The 17,330-nt window shown below is 37.5% G+C and overlaps 1 protein-coding gene across 37 annotated transcripts in view; it reads left to right on the top strand.

Annotated features, from left to right (window-relative positions):
- Positions 1–17,330, top strand: part of Ptprd (protein tyrosine phosphatase receptor type D) — a 2,001,112-nt gene that overhangs the window by 1,320,136 nt on the left and 663,646 nt on the right. For all 37 annotated transcript variants that reach the window (XM_036177144.1, XM_036177143.1, XM_036177148.1 and 34 more), the window contains one exon: positions 14,431–14,468. The gene's annotated coding sequence lies outside the window, so the exon portion shown is untranslated. The remainder of the gene's footprint in view (positions 1–14,430; positions 14,469–17,330) is intronic.

Raw genomic sequence — 17,330 nt, 5'->3', positions numbered from 1 at the left:
AAGATAAGAAAGGGGAGGAGTGTGTTGTAAGCACAGGGTGATCTGACACTAGATTCTGCCTGCCTACTCTGAAGTATGAGCTCAGGTGATTTACCTCAGGCTGGGTCTGTATAGTAAGAGTTAAGCATCTGCTTGGAAAAAAGAAAAAAAGGATTCCTTAGATAAGAATGTTAGGAATAACTCAGCAGGTTTCCTTCCACATTTTGTATCTTGTTTGACTCTGAATATGGTAAGAAAAAATAAGTATCTTAGGTTAAGATTAGAGAGAGAGAGAGAGAGAGAGAGAACTGATCTTCAGGAAGTTTAAACAATTTGACCAGTGTCTCCCAGTTCATGACTGGAAAGGCTAAGACTCTTCTAGAACACCACACAACTGGTTATATGCAACTTGAAATGGGACAGTCTCCCATGGTGATTACTCATGTATAGATCTATAAAAGCTTTGGGAGTTCTAGGATTCCTCTTTAAAGTGGAGCTGAGTGAATGTTAATTCTGGTGACTCTGGAGTCCTATTGAATATTTGTGCCTTTGTTTTTCTGACTTGTAAATAGAATTCTCTTTCCTTGATAGTCTCTGCAGGTAGAGAATAATATTTAAGGCTTTTCAAGCCTGTTTCTGCTGAGCTTCCTGAACAATTCTGTACACTACTTACCCAAATTGAGCCCTGTTCTACAGTTTTTATTCAGGTAAAACTAATAGTTTTCCCCAGAGTGAGGAGTGTGTAATCAATCCCATTGTTTGGTTTCAATGGGTTATTATGGGTGGAAGAATTGCTACAGCAGAGGCAATTTAGAAAATCAGGTACAATTGACTCCCACCAATTTGCATACTATAGTCCCCAAAGCAAGAAGACCTGGTATTTCAACTGGAGATAGTGCCATCACTAAATGAGACAACTGAGAGAAGCACTAAGAGGAAAGGAGGGAAGCAGAGGCAAAAAGAGGGTGGAATGTGTTCAGAATCATGTCCAATCCAAAAAATAAATTGGGGGGAGATGATTCTGAGGGATTTCCATCTCCAATATTTCCAGTAAATATTCAGAGCAAATGCCTTTACAGATCCTTATACAGCTGGTTTTTTGTGTGTGTTTATTGTGGTACTGTCTGACTACATGAGAATATTGTGTCTTTCTGTGAGGCTGATAATAAAGTTCTGTAAACTAAGCAGCAAAATTCCTATTCTAATATGAACTAAGGATGGGCTCGTTCCTAGGTATAAGCTATTTATGCATTGTCTGTATGAGTTCAGCTGAGATGTTTTCTAGATCTTCCTTCAATGATAAAGTATTCTGTTTATAACCCTAAACATGTCCTTAGGAAAGGAAGAAACTGTGAGAACAGAGCCTTGGTTACTCCCAAATCACTTGTCTTGGGTGGTGCTCAATGAGGCAAATGAGAATGAAGGTGAAGAAAGAATAGAAGAGAAATGTGCATCTCAGGACAAATGCATCTCCACAAGGGAAAGGCAAAGACTTGCGAGAATGCACCACCATTTCAGTGAAAGTCAAGGCAGCCCATGTCCATGAGAAGTGGTGCTGTTGGAGAAATCCCTTATCAGAAGTTTCTCAAATACCTGTGGAGAAAGGAAAGGAAGGTGATTGGATGAGAAGACACTGACAATAAGTTATAAAACAAGAAGAATCACCTACATCTCAGCAATATCATAGCAACCCCCAAAGAACAAATAGACAGACCCCTTTCAGGAACCTGGAAAGATTACACAATGTAATCAAGTAAAAAAACAACAAAACACAAAAGCCACAACCTGAGATGAGTTGGAAATGGAGTGTAAGCCTCAATTCACTCTTACCGTCTCTTACTAGCTCAGTGTGTCTACAGACAGAGATATTCTTTTCTCTTCTAGACATTTCTTCCTGCCTCCTAGCTATAGGTATCTTTTCAGAACTATGCCCAGATGAACATAACATTACCTGGAACCAGAAAGCAGTCATAGTATCTACCTTCATCACAATTTTTGCACCATACCTGCCTGTTTCATCAACTTTAGGTCATTCAAATGAAGTTCCTTCTGTTTTTGTGTTGTGGGAATTAAGAGTTCAAAGGCAGGCTGGCACCAGTGCTGGGAGCTGCGTCAGCAGGAAGACAGCTATATGCTCTATGAAAAGCAACTGCAGCTTTGACAAGCTGCAGCTATTTGCATTCCTTGTTTCAAAAAGATCACTTTCAGTATGTGGAGATGGCGGAAGTGGATTCAGTCATCATTTGCAGGGCTTTGCTGGGTGGTGGCAGCTGGGAAATCTCTCTTCTCATCTCCTGCAACCCACAGACCCTCATGCAAAACAGGAGGTAAAAATGCCATTGTCCTTAAAATAAAACTTGACTGTGTAGCTACATATTGTGAGATTTTTTTTTTTTTAATTGGGGGAAAACCTTTTTGTAGACAAAAGAATTCAGGAATTCAAATAAAAACTAAACAGACATGGAAAATTAGTCTTTCTCATTAATGATTGCAAATAAAGTTAAGTCTTCAGATACATCAAATAGTCACATTGTCCTTGAGGGAAACAATGCCACTTTCATCTTGACATTCTACTCAGCTTACTTCATATCTCTATGAGACATATTTCATTTCTTCAATAACCCCTAAAATGTTTTTATGAGTTCTTTTGCCCTAGGCATTTCTTTATGTGTCCTCTAGTTATTTGGAACCATATTTTTGTCCTCACTAAAAGTTTATCTGCATACCCTTTTCAAAAAAGGATTCATGCAATGATAAATATATGATTACAGGATCCATTATTTCATACAACTAATACATGCTATTGAATCCACACTTCCATTTGTACATTCATTAATCAATATGAGTTGATAGCCTAACAAATGTCAAGTTCCTTCTAAGTATTAAGAATGTAAATAAATATATTGAGAACCTGACAGATGACTCAGCAGATAAACACACTTGTCATCAAGGCTGGTGGTCTGCATTCAATCCCCAGAACTCACACAGTGCAAGAAGAAAGCTTCCAAACACTACCCTATGACATCCTCACATGTCCCCTGGCATGCACACATGATCATACTCAAAAACAAACAAACACACAAACAAACAAATAAATAAATAATGTGATAAAAAATTTAAATACATAAATATTGATAAGGTCTTTACTCAAGGCCTTACATTTAAGCATGGGTAGTAGACATAAACACATGACCATAAATTATAATGTATAATTTGCAGAATTCATGAAAGATTCATTTTTATAGACTTCTAAATATTGCTACCTCACTGACCAAATAAACGAGGGTTATACTGTTATACAACAGGAAAGGCCATGGAGGACAATAGTGGATAAAAACTAGTTGGGAAATGAAACAATAGCAACATGTGGATTGGAGAGCACCCTGACTCCCAGCAGCCCAGGTCCATTCTTCTTGCTGGTCTGTCCCTGAATCTCCTTTGATTGGCTGTTTCCTCTGTGCATGGTATCTTTTACACATTAAGGGCAATCCTAGAGTGGCAGCCAGATGGAGAACAAAAAGCATTCAGCTTTTGAGCCAGACTTGGTATGTACTGAAAAGATAATAGTATTAGTCTGTCAGTGATACGTGCTGACTGAGGATCCAGATATTAAATGTACAGGAAACAATAAATCCTCTGATGCTCTTCAGGGGACATTTATGGTATAGGTGTGCTTGACAGAGAATGAGACAAGACAAACATCTGCAGGAAAGTCTCAGCATGGTTCATGAGAGGCAAAGGCACCAAGGTCACGGAACATCTGTGGAATCTCACGATTCCTGGCTGTGTTTCTGCCAGGTTACATGTTGATGCTAGATAATAAAATTCCATACACATCCTTCATGCCCTTCTTAAAACATTTTCTCTTCTTAGCTGATTTTGCTTCTTGATTTTTCCCCTTAGGCTCCATGATCCTACAATATGTTTTCCTATTTTTCTTCTCATTTCCATGACTGATCAATTTATCTTTGTACATCATTCCCCCCCCCCCAATCATTAAATGCCAGTTTTCTCCATGCTTCAACAAATTATTCACTTGAAATCGCACTTTCATCCTAGAGTTCAACATTCAGTTCTACTAGCGTCACTGCAGACCTCTGTTACAAGCTTTCTCATTTCCGTCCTCCTCAACTCCATGACCATTTCACCAAAGACTTAAAGTATGTTTAGTTATAGGTGTCACACCATCACATTAGTCTCAGCCATTGGCCAACTCCCTACATTATTCATCCACTGAGGGGTTAGTCATTTCCAGAACTGCACCCCTACAGTGTATTCCAGGACTGAAATCTCTATAACCAGATCCTCCCATCAAATTCGACCATTGTCTTCCCATCTCCTTCATGTAGTATCTAGAAGTTTAGTTCCTTCCTCCACACTAATCACTCAAGTTAATTATTCTGAAAGTCTTCTCTGACACCATTTCTGTAATAGTAACAATCTAAGATGTGCTTTTTAAAGGAAAGCAGCCAGACACACACACAAAATATAGATTTTGCTATTCTATCTCATTCTATTGCCACCTGCCTCATGAAGCCCCTGTCACCTAACTTGTGCTCCATGGAATTTTCCGTATTTCTTTGTGTGTCACCTAACCAGTCATCATTTTTAAGTATTATCACTTTTTAAGTATTATCACTCTAATCTACTTACAGTAATTCAATAGCTCAGTGCTCACCAATAGTTACTAGGGTGATTTACATTGCTTAGCAACTTGACAAGATCTAGACTCACTGGAAAAAAAAAAAAAAAAAAAAAAAAAAAAAAAACACCCTCCCCACTGTGCTCAAGAGGGATCATCTAGATTATGTTAACCAAAGTGAGAAGACTCAAATTAACTGTAGGTGGCGCCATGCCATGGAATGGCATGTGAATGAAATGGAGAGAATGAATGACCTTACACATTCATCATTCTCTGCTTTCTGTTTGGGGATGCAAGGTAATAAGCTGCCTCAAACTCCTGCTGCCATGAATTCTCCACCATACTGGGCTGTACTCTGGATCTATGAACCAAAATAATGTTTCTTCTTCTTCTTTTTTTTTTTTCCAGAGCTGAGGACCAAACCTAGGGCCTTGTGCTTGCTAGGCAAGTGCTCTACCACTGAACTAAATCCTCAACCCCATATTTCTTCTTTAAGTTGCTTTTGTCAAGTTATTTTATCACAGCATCCAGGCAAACAGCTAATACAGATATGTAATGAAAGTCATAAATGTATGACTTGTATGCAACTGAAAGTTTGTTTTAACATTACAAATTATAAAAAGAAAAATCAGAAAGTAATTCAATACTAATATTGAATTTAACTTCATATGTCCTAAATATTATGTTAATGTACTTCTAATTATATAATATGTAGTAACTCATGTTAATGAAATATCACACTTTTCCTATGAGTCTTTGAAGCTGCACATCTCAATTAAGAACAGCCACACTCACACAAATAAATAAGCAAATATTAAAAATTGTTTTCTGAAATGTCACATTTAGTCTTGTTTGAAAAGACTAAATAAAATACTAAAAGTACAAAGGTTATCCATATTAAATATAAAGTCAAGATAAGCTGGTATAATTTTGTTCTGAATTGTATTTTTATGTGGAAAATGTTGATATCTAAAATATAGTGAATATAACAGGATTGTAGAGAATGTAATTTAGTGAAGTCCAGCAAATATTGCATAATTACTTTATCTATATAAAAGATTGCTCAGAAACACATTTGGAAGATTTAATAAAAGAATGTTTGAAAAAGTGATTAGATAAAGGATCTCCAACATCAATTTGTGATGGAGTTCTATATAGTGACTCCAGATTTAAAAGCTCTTGCCACAGAAGGATGAAAGTCAGAGTGGGTTGCATGTTTATACACACGAGGAGACTATGATGAGATTTCACACAGAGGATTACAGATTAAAGTAATGAGTCCTGGTGTGAAGGGTAAAGAGTTTGAATGTGTCCTATATTTCCTCCATCACAAGGGATTTGTGTATGAGTTACTAACATTTTATATAAGATAGAAGCAGTAAATAAGCTAAATGGTGGTTGGTTTGAAGGACATGACTCAATAAAATATTATGAAATCATATTTTAAGACTAACAAAGCAGATCCAGTTTAAAAGTATAAAAAATAAAATATTATTTAGTAAAACCCAACCTTTAACATCAACAAAAATTCCTCTTCTCCCTTCTGGCCCATTTCTTCTGTTATAACCCATGTCATCTTCATTGCATTTGATCAAAATTACCCTTCGTTCCCCCCAAGAGCCATATCTCTCACCCCTTCTAACTCCCTGTCCCTTTTTCTGTAGCTCAGTTATTCCAATTTGTGTTGTTCATATACTCATGGGTGTAGGGCCATCTACCAGAGCATTGTCAACCTATCAGGAGCCATTTCCTTAAAAAAAAAAAACAAAAAAAAACGTGACTCTCCCTCTGCCAAAACCATCATGTATCAATAGCTTCTCAGTTAGGGGTGGGCCCTCATGAGCTCCTCATTCCTCAGTGCTAACATGTTGAGACGTTCTTGTGTACAGCTCTTAAGCAAGCACACAGAGTTACCATTTCACAGGTGCAGCGGTCCCATCATATACAAGAAGACATTGTTTCACTCTATATCTTACAATCTTTTTTCATTCCTTCTGTGATAGTCCCTGATACTGAGGCAAGACTAAGCCCCTTGCCCCTGCATCAAGGATGAGTAAGGCAACCCACCTTAGGGAAGGGGTTCTGAAAAGCCAGTTTATGTTCCCGGGATAGGTTCTGGTCCCATTGTCCCATTGCTAGGGCCCCCACAAACAGATCAAGCCATGTGGCTGTCACCGGCTGAGCACTCTTAAGATATGAATTCTCTCCACTTTATTTTATTATTATTGTTATTATTATTATTATTATTATTATTATTATTATTATTATTTTGGTGTTTCAAGACAGGGTTTCTCTGTAGCTTTGGATGCTGTCCTGGAACTCGCTTTGTAGACCAGGCTGGCCTCGAACTCACAGAGAGCCACTTGCCTCTGCCTCCCAAGTGCTGGGATAACAGGCATGTGCCACCACCGCCCGGCAAATTCTCTCCACTTTAATCTGTTGTGAGTTTTTGCATTTATCACTGTCAACTACACAAGAAACTTCCCTGATGAGGTCTGAGAACTGCACCAATCTATCGATATAAAGACATGAGTTAAGAGGGCATGTTTATGTTATCTCCATTCGGCAAAAAAATAGTAGTAGACTCAATCCCGGGGCCTATGAGCTCCCAATCTTTGACAGACAGATAGTGAGGCATATGCTTCCTCCTGTGGAGTGATTGTGATGTTTGAAGGGGCCATGACACAGCAAACAGCACAAGAACCAGCATTAGAGAACACAACTGGTTAGCAGTCCCACAGTAATGATGAAAATTTGATCAGTGTCATCCTGTTAATGTGACTGATATGATCATCCAAAACTTATAATGATAATAAACTAATATAAAATAAATTATAAAAGTAAGTTTAAGTGTCTCTTAAATTTAACCATTCTTTTTAAAGTATGAATGACTGCAAATAAAATTCAAGCAGTTCTCCCATGTGCGCGTCCATTCTGGGGGGTGTGTTTTGCATGGAGTAACTATTGTCAAATCATGGGTCAAACCTGAAAACTGTGTGTATTAGAGCTGTTTATTCTTCTGACAATGAAGGTTATTGCTAATCTAGACACAAAGAAAGGTTTGTGCAGGGAAACAAGCTCTAATCTGGGGGATGATCACCTTTGACAATTTCAACACCTGGGAACAAGGAGCAGAGGTGCTGAACCATTTCAGGACAGGCGGTAGATGCTGGGAGGGGATGCTGAGGTGCAGTCAGAAACACACTTCAAAGAGCTCCACACAGAAGGTGCCAGGGACAATGGCAGGGAGCAGTCAAATCAAGGGAAAGGTACACCTTGGACAGGAAATGGGCACTCAAGCAGGTAAGGATCGAAAGCAAATCAGGAGCCATCATCATCTTTGGACTTTGATGATGAAAAATGCTAATACTACATGTAGCAATGAACTCAAAAGTGCTAAACTTGTACAAGAGCAAGAAACTGGGCTTAATGACTAACTTCCTATATGATACCATGACAGCAGGACTCTGTCCTGAACTGATGAATAGGTAATATGCTGGAGCTTTGTTGACCCCCTTCTAGTCCCAGTTGCTCTGTTGCTTTTCTGTGGTTAACACCTCTGGTGACACAAAGCCTTATTATAACCTAAGAGCTGCCAGCACCTCCTCTTCCACCCTCTCACACCTGACTATTCTGGTTCACTATCTCCAACCATTCTGACCATATTTGTGTTCACCAAACACTAAAGCTTGTCTGTGTGTCACGTTTATATTTGTATACCCTTTCTAGAAGTCTCTACCACTTCCTCTGTCAAGACTGTCATTCCTTACCACAGGTGATGACCCCTTAGTAGAACCTTCTTGATTACCCATTGCACTCTTTTATTATCTTCATTGCATTAGTTAAATTCGAAACTTTCCATCTACCCATATCTCTTTCTGTTTGATGACTTATCTGTCATCTAGCTATCTATCCTCCATTATCTATTATTGTTTTTGTTGTTTACTGCTCATCTAGCTGTCCTCTATTATCTATCTATTATTGCCTTTGCTGCTAATGCTTATGCTACACATTAGCAAATCATCTTTAGCAAGAAGAAACAAGCAATTATTCTTCAAACTGAAATCCCTAGTATCTAGAAAAGAACTCACGGTATATGCTCAAATATAAATGTTGAACAAATAAAAATTCAATCAATATTAAATGCTAAACATCCATTATAATTTTCTAAAATTATGCTTGTTCTGAAACATTCATATTTATTTCTTTTCACATGTGTAATATTGTAAAAAAAACTGAATTTTTGAGAAATTGCTTGCTTATCATTATGTGGCTAGTAATATATTTTCAAAGCTCTTTTCTTCACATTATGTTGCTTATCAACTCCCAAATTGCTGTGAGTTCACATGAGATAGCAAATTGTAATTCACAGTAGCAATATATAATGTTTTATTTTAATTGCTTTTGTTGGTAGCCTATACTTCAGCTGGTGACTTCTTCCTGGTTCTATATGTTCTTGAAGCTCTGGACTCCATCAAGGAAAGAGGATGCTTATTGTCGGGGTCTCTAGGAGTACACATGGAAGTACATATTTACACATACGTTCTCTTGAGATTTCACTAGTGACTAGCTGTTGACCTCAGCAGAGTCACACATTCTGAAATGATGTCATTAGATCATTATCGTAAGAAGCACTTCCATGAAGGCAGTGACTTTAGCTATATCTTCAAGGCCTCTCTTAGTCAGCAAATGAAGATGAAGTTTCCTTATACTATCTTGATTTGGGGAGTTAATAAATATGATGATAGAAAGATTGGAAAGTAGATAGATAGATGATAGATAGATAGATAGATAGATAGATAGATAGATAGATAGGTAGGTAGATAGAAGTGGATAGATATATAAGAAAAAGTAATTATATTCTGGATAAAATATGATGATATAAACAATGCAGTAAATCAATAAATTAAGGAATAAAATGCAGCTTTGACTCAAATTTCAAGAAAAATGGGCTAAGAAAAAAAATCACAAACTTCAATTCATTCACCTACTCATACTCACTTCTGTCCCAAGTAGAACTAAGAAAGTATTTACCTTTCTCCTGTGCTTCATTATGAATCTTGTCCTTTAAATGCTAATGTCATCACTGGTCATCTTAATCCAAAATTCATGATTACAGTTAATATTGTTAACTTTTAAAAAGCTACTACAAGTAATATCAGAAAACACGCAATTGTAAGGTGACTAAGAAGATAATTATTTCAGAAGCTAAAAATAATACAAATAAAAGTAGAAGAAACACAAATTAATCTAATATAACAAACAATTTTGTCAAATTATCAAAACTTAAAAATCAAAACAATAAAATCAACTATTGTTTGCTGCCTGGGATGGTAGGCTCCCTTGGGTCTTGCTAGCAGAATTAAGTGTTATTATTTTATGGAGTGTAATTTGGCAACATATTATATTTTCTGTAATTTAGTATTCAAAGTTGTCAGTTCAGCAATTCAGTCTAAGGATTTAACCTTGGATTCTTAAAAACATGCAACCTTTAGGACACATATCACAGAACTGTAAAGAATCAACAAGAGCCATTTTGATTGGGCTAACTAATTATGCCTTGCCCATAAAATTAAACTTTGAAGTTACCATGCAGCATCTAACAATATTTGGGAAGGGTGACAACAGAAACATTCATTTATAAATATCCATGGGCTTGAACATAACAATAAGAACCTCATAGCATTACTAATTTTATAAAGTACATATGAATGCATAGAAAAGTGACTGAGCAGCCACATACTACTCTGTAGTGGGTAGCTGTTTCAGCTTTGACCTGGAAATACCACCCCCTTTGAAGCTTCGGTAACTGCCACACATACAAGGAGGAGCCAAGAGAGGACCCCTGAAGACCCAAGATCTGGATGGGGGAGCTCTCTTGGTTCCTGGACCCTGGACACTCAAGGTAGACTGAGCAGACTCCTCCAGAGAACACTGCCGAAATGTGCTACACCTTTCCCAGAACCTGTTACCTATCCCTTCACTTGTAAATTACCCCACAACATAAACCTCCCTTTTAACTACATGGAGTGGCCTTAATAATTCCACCAATACTACTCCATTTCATATATTAAAAAACAAAGTTTAATAAGCAAACATAATTTCCCAGTTCTGGGGATGGTGATAGTCAATGGATGCCAATAAAGTCAAGATTCCCTAGGATTATTCTGAAGCTAATAAATCTCTTGGAAAAACACCACACTAACCACAAAACCTAATTTCCCTTTATAGTAATGAGCTGTGGTTTTAGTGTTACATGTGCTCTGTTTATATCATTGATTTCTATCAGTACATAAGAGTGCTCAGTTTGGGGTTATCACAATATAAATATGACAGCTATCATCAGCAAATCCTTTGACAGTTTGTTTATTTATCTGTTTTTTCTAATTCAGTCCATATACAAAGAAAAAATAACCAAGTTATGCACAGTGTGTTGACTTCTTTGAAAATTTTAGCAAAGTGCTATATTTAAATTCTATTTCATTTGACAAGTATTTGTGCAAATAAAAAATTCTTTGTCCCTTCATTCTGGCTATGTGGGAGATTAGAGAAATGGGTTGAATTGAGTCAGGTAGCATGCTGACCCTGGACTCTTCAGTTGTTCCATTCAGTAGCCTATGTCCCTCTCCATGGCAGCCTATCCCTCTAGGAATGTTTATCCAACTTAACGTTTCATTTCCTAACAGACATTTCAAAAAAATATGTCCAAAATTGAAATCTACTCAAATCTTATTATAGTCGAAGTCTGCAATATCTCAGGAAAATGAGAGATCATGTCCAGGAACCTAGCTGCCATTCTTGTTCCCTCCTTCTGCCTTCCTTCACACCCAACACTTCAGTCACCCGCTTCTTTGCACTTAGTATCAAAAACTTAGTCTCAGCAATTCACGCTCTTACAGTCCCTCCTCTTTCTCATCAATTGGACTCCTGGAGCTCCACCTGGGGCCTGGCTGAGGCTCTCTGCATCCACTTCCATCAGTTATTGGATGAGAGTTCCAGCACGACCATTAGGGTGTTTGGCCATCTGATCACCAGACTAGGTCAGATCAGGCTTTCTCTCTACCATTGCCAGCAGTCTACAGAGAATGTATCATTGTGGATTTCTGGGGACTTCTCCAGCACTCTGTCCATTCCTGTTCTCATGTGAATAGCTTCAACTGTTTGGGAGGCATCCAGGCTGTGGGACCCGGACTTGTCCTTAGTGCATGAGCTGGCTGTTTGGAACCTTGGGCTTACACAGGGACACTTTGGTCAGCCTGGAAAGAGGGGACTGGACCTGCCTGTACTGAATCCATCAGGTTTAAATGAATCCCCAGGGGAGTCTTGGCCCTGGAGGAGATGGGAACGGAGGGGAGGGGTTGGGGGGAAGGTGGAAGTGGGGGCTGGAGGGGGGAGGACAGGGGAACCCATGGCTGATGTGTAAAATTAAAACACAAATATAATTTTAAAAAAAGTTTTTTAAAAAAAACTTATCCAGAATCCTCAACCTACAGAATGACATCCCACTTCTTATCCTAGGCTTTGTAACAGTCTTCTTGAAGCAACTAGGTTTCTTTCTTTTTTTCCTTTCTCCTTTCCTTCCTTCCTTCCTTCCTTCCTTCCTTCCGTCCGTCCGTCCTTCTTCCCTTCCTTCCTTCCTTCCTTCTTCCTTCCTTTTCTTCTTCTTCTTCCTTCTTCTTCTTCTTCTTCTTCTTCTTCTTCTTCTTCTTCTTCTTCTTCTTTCTCTCTCTCTCTCTCTCTCTCTCTCTCTCTCTCTCTCTCTCTGTCTCTGTCTCTCTCTCAGAGCTTCAAGCTTGAAGCTTCTTTTTTATTTTTTCCCTTTTTTATTAAGAAAATTTTTTCATTCATTTTACACACCAATCAAAGATCCCCCTCTTCCCTCCTCCTACCCCCTCTTCCTCCCTTTCCCAACATATCCCCCACTCCCCTACACAAGAAGGCAAGGGCTTTGCATGGGGATGCATATAGAGTAGAAGCAAGTCCAAGCCTTTGCCCCTGCCTCAAAGCTGCACAAAATGTCCCATTATAGGTAGTGGGCTCCAAAGAGCCCTCTCATGTACCAGGAATGAATCTGATCCTACCAGTAGCCGGGGCGGGGGGGAGTACATCAAGCCATCAAGCTACACAACTGTCTCAGTTTTGCCATGTAGCCCAGTCTGGTCTTGAACTGCTGACTCCCATCTCAGCTTTCTGGATGCTGGGATTATAGATAAATGAAACCATGTCCAGCTACAGATGTTCATTTAAAACAAAAATTGCAACTAATTTTATCAAAGATTTGGACATGCAAGGCATGTTTTGTAGTAAATAAAACAAATGCATACTTCTACTTCTTTGTTTAGAGAGCTAAAATATAAATATTATTCCATAAGCTACAAACTAGTTGGTGGGTGTGTATACATGTATATACCTATTAGGTCCCATAGGAGCAAGTAAGTGCACTCATCAGCTCCAGAAGTTCTGTGATGAGTCTTTGATGTCTAGCTCCTCCCTTCCCCATTCATGGCTACATTTTCATGTATTTTCCTCGTCACATTTAAATCAATTGTTATTTTCCAAAAATGTGCAGACATAGAGCTTAGGAGGTGGTTCGGGTGGTACTGTATCCTGAACATATGCCCCAGGACTATATAAACAAGGCCTGGTGAAAATATCTTTAATCCCAGCACTCAAAACTTGAAGGCAAGATAATCAGAAGTAAAAGGTTATCCCAAACTACACAGCAAATTCAATGTCATGCTGAAATACAAGATAATATGTTCACAATGTTTTCTAAAGTATGGAAATAGATTAAAATATCTCTACTTCCCAAACTGTTCAAAGCCCAAATCAATTTCTCCATTTTTACTACTAACAAGAAGCCAATGTGATCAAGTATAACTAAAAATCACTGGGAAAGAAAAACGGCTGTTCTGTTTGTGAAGAGGCTTCTAGGTCACAAAACTAAACTGAAACACTAATACTTTCATTGATTTGTAGTTTTCTCAATCTTAATGAAAGTTATATTAACAATAAACTTGTGTTTATTCTTTTTTAATTTAAAAATATTTAACTATGTGTGTTCATCTGTGTGTGAATTTATGCATATCACATGTGTATGGAGGTTAGAGGACAACTTGCATGAGTCAGTTCCCTCCTTCCACCATGGAGGTCCCAAAGATCAAACTGAGGTCTTCAGACTTGGTGAGAAGAATCCATACTGACTAAGCCATTTCACCAGTCCTGAATTAAATTCTTACCAAGACTTTTCTTCAACCCAGTTTTGAAAGTTAAATATCTCCCTCTTAACATTATCCTCATAATTTGGGAGATTCTGTCTTTTTAGAGAACCAGTAGTATTAATCAAAGAAACTCAGTGATTGTTTTCTGAATTTAATAATAATAATAATAATAATAATAATAATAATAATAATCTTAACCAAAATTTACAAAGCAAAGAATATTCCTTTCCATAGAATATTCCAAGAAATTTCTAAGACAAATATTTAATAACAATGATGATTTTGTATCATTAATTTCATATTGTATATAATTTATGTTGCCAAGTACACAGAATACTTCTGAACTATATTCTTCTTCCCAGAATAGTCAGAGTAAGTTTGCTTCTTGTTGCTTAAAAAGGGTTGTTTTAGATTGCTCTTTACAACAGTAAGTGTGAAGAAAAATGCCATAATACAACAAATCTTTCTTCTCCAAGATTTTGACATTTTCTACTAGCCAGGCGCTATAAACATGCGTCACCTAAATGAGCAGTTTTTAATAGCATTGTTTTCATGTTTTAATTGTTGTCACATTTCTTCTTTGTTTAGGGAGAAGTCTTGTGAACACCCGGGGATCTAAATAGCAAGTAAGGTTTCAATTATCCTGGTTTGGGCCCAGCTTCCATGTTTCCTTTGTTTTATTATTTAACTGTGTCTATTTCGTAGAGTGGGTTATGGCTTCTTTTTAAGAGTGTTAGCAGTTTGATTATGTAGGTTGAGAAATAAAAGTAAACTTTCAATAATTGGAGCCTATTTGAAGTCTTAAATATACATGAGTTCTTTTAATGCAATAAATAGATGGATATAAAGAAATTACAGACAGTGAAATTTCAAGACATAGTGTTTTATTTGCAGGAGGAATGATGAATTTGTAAACTTTTGCAAGGTAATTTATTTTAGACCAGATAGAGACTAGTCTTACTTCTCAGTGGGTTTAGGAAAAACTGTTCCATGTGCTAATATGACTGCTAGCACAGAGTCTAGACAAACAGCCCACCCTACAGCAGAATGAGCTAGGTTGGAATGGTGATAGAAACATTGGCTAAGGAAGACAATAGAGACAGCACAACAAACATACAGAATACATCAGTAAGGACAGAGGTGAAAACAACAGGAAAAAGAAATGGACCAGTGTCCATCCAAACCAAGAGAGCCACGTAAGCAATAGGTAACCCATTTCCTCACTGTGGACACGGGGAGCAGAGGTATAAAGCCAGACTAAACTAACCGTAGAGAACAGAAACTGGAGACAGGGTATATAATAGATTGCACTTGAGAGAAAAAAGAAAGAAAATAGAATTTTTTTTTTTTAAAGAGAGTAGTGGGAGAAAGTTCTTTCTGGTTTTGCGATTTCACTTACTTGATGATTTACTTCATTGAAACTGAAACACGGACTCTTTTGCAAACAGAAGTACTGAGTGTATTTATAGACTTTGTTGAAGAAAAGATTCTACTTACCGTGTAATTATTTGATGTTTGGGGGAACCTTGGCTTGTGAACAGTTTAAGCCATGTTTAAATGAGGGAGCTGGTTCCTAAGTTATTCCTGATTTCTCTTGTGTTGCTGTTTCTGCACTCAGGAAGTCACTGACTTCTCCCAAAGTTAAACCATGTATCTCAAAGTGAAGTCAGTAATTAAAATATAGCTCTTGTTCATAGAAACCATATTTAAACCATTCAAATTTACAGTCAGAATGGTTCAAGTCACTTTTGTATTCAGGGATAAAAAGCCCTAGGATTACACTGTAGTTTTACTGTAATTGCTATTTGTTGACAAAAGAAGGGTTAACTGTGGTGCTGATCTCGATTGATATCTACAGATATGCCAAGAAAAGCATGTAAGTGAGGTTTTCTATTCCAAAGAACAAAGCACAGGCATTCATCAATGTAATTTGCCTCTGTATTGGGAAAAAGGTACAAATAAGGAGAGCAGTCCTATGCAGAAGCACTTAGGGAATATGATGAGATCTATGTTTGTTGCTGATCATGGGTGTGTAACTATAATGTCATGGACAATTTTTTTTAATGGTACTAGAAGTCAACAAGTATTGGGAGATTTTTGGCTTATTTATGAATCATACATATCCACTGTAAGTCTACTACTTTCTATAATAACCATATGTCATAACCATGGACCCTTCAGCTGGGGCAGTGAAAATGTACCCACTGACTCTTAATCCAAAATACTCAAAATCCCAGAACTACTATTAAAAGCCACTTTTTCCTTGTCATAAATGTTTTCACATTAGAAATGAGTACAGGGTCACATTCTTACAGGTTTTCTATGGAATTTTAACAGCTATCACTGAAATGTATCACTAGAATATCACTAGGAGATACACTACAGAGGCCAGCATTTCAACGCCCTACAAGCACCTACCTAACTGTCCAGCAGCCATAAAATTGGCCTTATCAGAATTTGTGCAAATGTTTGTACTTGTGATTCAATTTTACCATCTAAAAAAGTTATTGGGGGGGTAGATAACCCATAATGCAAAAATCTTTAGGCATCACCCTCTTGGTGCTATGTCTGGAGTACAGGAAAATGTTTTCAGGCTCATAATAACCTACAGCTGTTAATCCTCATGTTTCTCCAGTGGGGTGAAAGGAGGGAGCTCTCTCTTCCCACATTTTACCGATGCTAGTCTTCCTTATATTGTCTCATCCAATTCTCAACTAGGTCACATAATGAGTAAATTACTGATGGTCTGTTTTTAGGTGAGTCTCAGAAAACCTTAGAAACATAACTGGCACAAAGGGAAAACAAAGCTGGAACCCATCTCTGATATATTGCAAATGTACCATGCTAATTCCCTTAGAAAAACATGGCATCTTCAGAGCAAATTTTAGACAAAAATTATCACATGGTGTGGAGAAAATGTTAAATGGATGAGACAAATTATGAAGAACAGCTACCTCCCAAAAGAATGAGGACTGAGAAGGGACATGGTACAGTATGGTGTCTCAGGGATTGTGCTGTTACAACCCCTGAGGAAGGCACTAATAAATAATTAAAAGCAAATCCTACAATTCTTTGAGCCTTGGCCAGTTAATAGCAGGATTCCTCAAATCTTCCTGAACATGCCAGTGAGCCCCAAACCCTCTGATTTCTTGTGCTACTATAACAAACAGAAGCTCCTGTGTTTCCTCTATGTATCACCATTCCCCATCTTCATAACCAAAAAGCGAAGATGTTTTCTGAGTGCATCTGCTTCCTGATAATTGTGTGAAGTCTCTGCTTCCTCCCTGTTAGTCTAAGTATACTTCTTCCTGAAGTTAGGAGGGAGAATATCCACAGTGAGCATCCATTTGAGGCTAGCCTCTTCAACTTTTCTAGACTAAAAGAAAAAAAAAAAAAAAAAACTTGCTTGAAAGCAATTTAAAGAGATTTTTGCATGACTGCTTGCTTAACTTTAAAAGTAATTGTTTCTGATTAACTTCATTAAAATA

The sequence above is a fragment of the Onychomys torridus genome, chromosome 2, assembly GCF_903995425.1.
Source record: "Onychomys torridus chromosome 2, mOncTor1.1, whole genome shotgun sequence".
In the NCBI taxonomy this organism is placed as follows: domain Eukaryota; kingdom Metazoa; phylum Chordata; class Mammalia; order Rodentia; family Cricetidae; genus Onychomys; species Onychomys torridus.
Note: the sequence above shows the minus strand (reverse complement) of the source record. Positions and strands in the feature narration are given on the sequence as shown.